This window comes from Xenopus laevis, chromosome 9_10L (genome assembly GCF_017654675.1).
Source record: "Xenopus laevis strain J_2021 chromosome 9_10L, Xenopus_laevis_v10.1, whole genome shotgun sequence".
In the NCBI taxonomy this organism is placed as follows: domain Eukaryota; kingdom Metazoa; phylum Chordata; class Amphibia; order Anura; family Pipidae; genus Xenopus; species Xenopus laevis.
Window position 1 is genome coordinate 111750334 of NC_054387.1, and position 6000 is coordinate 111756333.

Consider the following 6000-nt stretch of genomic DNA (forward strand, 5'->3'; position numbering starts at 1 on the left):
TTTTACTGCTTGGATCCGTATGTTTGAAAACTACATTATTGCTGCTGACCAAGGGGAGATTGGTGCTAGAAACAGTGCTTTACTTATTCACTGCCTGGGAGCAGAGGGATAGCGTATATTCTATACATTACCTGATGATACTTCTGAAACTGCTCTTACTGCTGTAAAGAACTTTTTCGTGCCAAGATTAAATGTGGTGGCTGAAAGATATGAATTGTAATGGCGAGTCCACAGAACAGTTTGTAGCAGCTTTGAGAGAGCTGGTAGTTACCTGTGACTTTGGGTGAAATGCTAAGACCAAATAGTGGAAAAAACAAACTCACCTCGCATTAGAGAGAGACTGCTCCTAGAGCAGGATTTAACCCTTGCAAAGGCTATTACAGTTGCTAGCCATATTGAAACAGCAGTGGCAGAGGCTAAAACTCTCAGTCAGGGAACTGCTGGGAATGTACAGATTGTGAATTCAACACTGTGACCTAATAATGCACAGTCACAGGCAAAATACAGTGCTAAGGAAAGGGATTCACCTACACTGCAAAACCATACAGCAAATACAAATTCAAAAATACTGCTTTTGCTGTGGTTCAACACACTGCAAATCATGTTACATGTCCTGCAAAAGGTAAAAAGTGCCGCAAATGCACAAAGGTAGGACATTTTGCTAAGATCTGCTGTAGTTCTGCTAAAGATGTTCATGAAGTCACTACTACAAATGTTACAGTATTAAGTGTGGATAAACTGGTACATTTATTCCAGACAAGTTTATATGTCAGTACTGCTTCTGCTGACAAGGGACACTCCATTAACCTGATGCTTGATACAGGTTCAGCTGTTTCTATACTACCAAAGGATATTTTCTTGAATTACTTTGCAAAAGATCCGCTTGTTGCATCTGCCCTGAAACTGGTCAGTTACTTAAAGGATCCAATCCCTGTTCTTGGTTGCTTGCCAGTGACTGTACAATTTGAATCAAATAATGCAAAATGTGACTTTTACATTGTGAATAAGAGTACTGCTATACTTGGAAGGGATCTCTTTGCTGCATTAAACCTACAATTAGTTGATGGTCTCATTACTACAGCACCAGTGCCTGCCACACAGCCAGTGTCTAAAATTTCACCACAAAGCAACACTTCACTGGGTTGTGCAAAGAACTTTGTACACAAAGTTAAGTTGAGACCAGATGTAAAACCAGTACGCCAGAAATTGAGGCGATTGCCCTACTCTATAAGGGAGACTGTCTCACAGGAACTAAAGAAACTGGTAGAACAAGGTGTGATCGAAAAATTTGAATCCTCTGAATGGGTTTCATCAGTTGTTGTAACAATGAAGAAAACTGGAGGTATTCAATTGTGTGTTGATCTCCTTGAACCTAATAAAGCAGTTATTATGGATAATCATTGCTTGCCACATATAGAGGAAATATTTTCAGAACTCCGAGGAGCAAAATTCTTTTCTACTCTGGATCTTCAGAGTGCTTATCATCAAGTATTACTGCATGAGGAAAGTAGAGACCTCACTGTATTTATCACCCATGATGGTTTGTTTTGGTTCAATCGTGTACCTTATGGACTGGCTTCAGCACCGAGTTGTTTTCAAAGACTGATTTCTTCTATACTCCATGGCATACCTGGTGTAGAATGATACTTGGATGATATAATTGTCTACGCTCCAACTATGGATCTTCATCACAAGTACCTAGAAAAGGTTCTGAAATGCATTGATTCTGCAGGACTGAAACTGAATCTTTCCAAATGCCACTTCGGACAAACTCAGCTGTCATTTCTGGGTCATATAATCTCACAAGATGAATTACTGCCTGACCCTGACCATGTCAACGCTGTTACACAAGCACCTCCTCCATCTGATTTCCAGACCTTACGAGCTTTCTTAGGTCTTACTTGATGGTATTCTAAGTTTATTCCCAACAATGCTTCAGTTGTGGAGCCACTTAGAGTACTACTACGTGGAACTTTAAGTCTGGTGTGGCCAGAGTCTGCTCTACATAGCTTTGAAATAGTGAAACAGCTAATTGTGAACTGTCCAGCACTAGCTTTATTTGATCCTGCACTACCCACTATGGTTACTACAGATGCTTCAGACTTCAGTTCTCACACAGATACATGCTGATCATACAGAGAAAACTGTTGCATTTGCATCCAGAACACTTAAGGAGACAGAGCGTAAGTATTCCACTGTGGAAAAAGAACCTCTAGCATGTGTTTGGGGAACAGAAAAATGGAGAACCTACCTATGGGGTAGAGATTTTAACTTATGCACTGATCATAGCCCTTTAACTACACTGCTTACAACAAAGGGACTTGGAAGAGCTGGAATGCGTATAGCTAGATGGTCAGCAAGGCTACTGAATTTCAACTACAAAATGCAATACAAACCAGGTTTGAAAAATTTTACTGCTGATTGTTTGTCACGTTTACCTTTACCTGCAGCTACTGATACACTGGATGAGGACATAGAAGTTTTAGCATGGACTGATTTACTATCATCTGCAGTTACAGCTGCTGATTTTAAGCAAGCTTGCCTCACATGACCAATTCAAGTAAAACTACGGGACATCTTACAAAGCAAATGGCTAAATGCTGAGAAGAAATTCAACCTTACTATAGGATTAGACACAAACTGTCCTAAGTAGATGGCTATGTTGTCCGTGGAGCTCATCATTTACTGGTACCAGATGGTGCAAGAAAAGCTCATACAACTTGCACATGAGAGTCATCAAGGAATTGTATGTACAAAACAAAGACTACGAGAAAGAACTATACTGGTGGCCAGCAATGGATGCTGATGTGGTAACTGCTATTCATTCTTGTGTTACTTGTCAGAATCATGACAAAACAGCTATCACACATCCACCACCACTTCAGCCAGTACCATTCCCTGATTCAGCATGGGAAAAACTTGCTATTGATATTGTTGGTCCTTTTACAGATGCTCCTATAGACTGTAAATTTGCTATACAATTGATAGACTATTACAGTAAATGGCCTGAAATTGCATTTGTTTCTCATATAACATCAGCTACAGTAGTAACATTTCTGTCTACAGTCTTCAGCAGAGAAGGTAATCCAAAGGAGTTAATATCAGACAATGGACCACAGTTTGTCTCATATGAGTTTGAATCCTTTCTGAAAGAGAGGAATATTGTGCATAGGAAATCTTCAGTGTATTACCCACAAGCAAATGGAGAAATCGAGTGATTCAACAGAAGTCTGAAAGAAGCACTACAGACAGCAAATCTTACTGGGAAAGTATTTACAACAGAGTTCCTACATAACTACAGAGCAATGCGCCATGCAACAACCCAATCATCTCCAGCTGAATTATAACATGGCAGACAGATGCACATTAAGTTACATGTTGCAGACATCAAATTTCCACAAAATACTGTGCCTACAAAATCATCCACTGCTGACATTATGAAACATCAACAAGCCAAATGTAAGGCTTATATTGACAGAAAACATGGTGCAAGACAAGTGCACTTTAAGCGCCTGGATCTTTAGTCAGAATTAAGAAACCATGAATACTGAAACAAGGACAATCTAAATTTACTACACCACTTGAAGTGAGAAGCCAGCGAGGACCATAAACATATGAACTGTCTGATGGACGTATATATGGAATGCAAGTCGTCTTGGTCCTGTTAGATATGACTTTAGAGAAGCTCCATTTGATGGACATTTTCCTACTCCTGATGTCAACTAGGGATGTAGCGAACGTCGGAAAAAAAGTTCGCGAACATATTCGCGAACTTGCGCAAAAATGCGAGCGGTTCGCGAACGGTTCGCGAACCCCATAGACTTCAATGGGAAGGCGAACTTTAACATCTAGAAAAGACATTTCTGGCCAGAAAAATGATTTTAAAGTTGTTTAAAGGGTGCAACGACCTGGACAGTGGCATGCCAGAGGGGGATCAAGGGCAAAAATGTATCTGAAAAATCTGCCTGTGTGTGCTTGGAAGAGATAGTGTAGGGGGAGAGCTGTTAGTGATTTCAGGGACAGATGATAGTAAGCTTGCTGGCTAGTAATCTGCTTGATACTGCTCTGTATTGGAGGGACAGAAGTCTGCAGGGATTTGAGGGACATTTTAGCTTAGGTAGCTTTGCTGGCTAGTAATCTACTGTTCTCTTTAAACAACTGCCATACGTTGACCTTGTAGGCATTGTTTGCCCAGTTTTTTTGGACGCAGCCACTGAAGCACAGTTGCCAGAAAAAAATATGCCATATAAATGCTGAAAATAGTAATTTTTCGCCATACGTTGACCTTGTAGACATTGTTTGCCCAGTTTTTTTGGACGCAGCCACTGAAGCACAGTTGCCAGAAAAATTATGCCATATAAATGCTGAAAATATAAATTTTTTTGGTTGCAGCCACTGAAGCACAGAGGCCAGAAAAATTATGCCATATAAATGCAGAAAATATGCATTTTTTTGGTCGCAGCCACTGAAGCACAGTTGCCAGAAAAATTATGCCATATAAATGCTGAAAATATAAATTTTTTTGGTTGCAGCCACTGAAGCACAGAGGCCAGAAAAAATTATGCCATATAAATGCAGAAAATATGCATTTTTTTGGTCGCAGCCACTGAAGCACAGTTGCCAGAAAAAAATATGCCATATAAATGCTGAAAATAGTCATTTTTTGCCATATACGTTGAGTCAACGTATGGCAAAAAATTACTATTTTCAGCATTTATATGGCATATTTTTTCTGGCCTCTGTGCTTCAGTGGCTGCGGCCAAAAAAACTGGGCAAACAATGCCTACAAGGTCAACGTCGTTGACCTTGTAGGCATTGTTTGCCCAGTTTTTTTGGCCGCAGCCACTGAAGCACAGAGGCCAGAAAAAATATGCCATATAAATGCTGAAAATAGTAATTTTTTTGGTCGCAGCCACTGAAGCACAGTTGCCAGAAAAATTATGCCATATAAATGCTGAAAATATAAATTTTTTTGGTTGCAGCCACTGAAGCACAGAGGCCAGAAAAATTATGCCATATAAATGCTGAAAATATAAATTTTTTTGGTTGCAGCCACTGAAGCACAGAGGCCAGAAAAATTATGCCATATAAATGCAGAAAATATGCATTTTTTGGTCGCAGCCACTGAAGCACAGTTGCCAGAAAAATTATGCCATATAAATGCAGAAAATATGCATTTTTTTGGACGCAGCCACTGAAGCACAGTTGCCAGAAAAAATATGCCATATAAATGCTGAAAATAGTCATTTTTTGCCATACGTTGACCTTGTAGACATTGTTTGCCCAGTTTTTTTGGTTGCAGCCACTGAAGCACAGAGGCCAGAAAAAATTAAACCAGTAGGGTTTGCACCCTAGTTTGTAACGGTGGCGGAGGGAGGAGGAGGACGCTAAAGGACAGCTGTGTGTGGAGTCATGAGGCTTGAAGAGAAGGACAGCTGCATAGAAGTCAGAACAAGTCTTCCGGCGTGCAGTAACCCTCCGAGATCCACCCCTCATTCATTTTAATAAAGGTCAGGTAATCGACACTTTTGTGACCTAGGCGAGTTCTCTTCTCAGTTACAATCCCTCCTGCTGCACTGAAGGTCCTTTCTGAGAGCACACTTGAGGCTGGGCAAGACAAGAGGTTCATGGCAAATTGTGACAGCTCTGGCCACAGATCAAGCCTGCGCACCCAGTAGTCCAGGGGTTCATCGCTCCTCAGAGTGTCGATATCTGCAGTTAATGCCAGGTAGTCCGCTACCTGCCGGTCGAGGCGTTCTTTGAGGGTGGATCCAGAAGGGTTGTGGCGCTGCCTTGGACAGAAAAACATTTGCATGTCTGACGTTACAGACTGGCCAAAGGGCTTTGTCCTTGCAGGTGTGCTCGTGGCAGGATTACTGGCACCTCTGCCCCTGGAATGTTGATGAGTTCCTGAAGTGACATCACCCTTAAAAGCATTGTACAACATGTTTTGCAGGCTGGTTTGTAAATGCCGCATCTTTTCGGACTTGTGGTATGTTG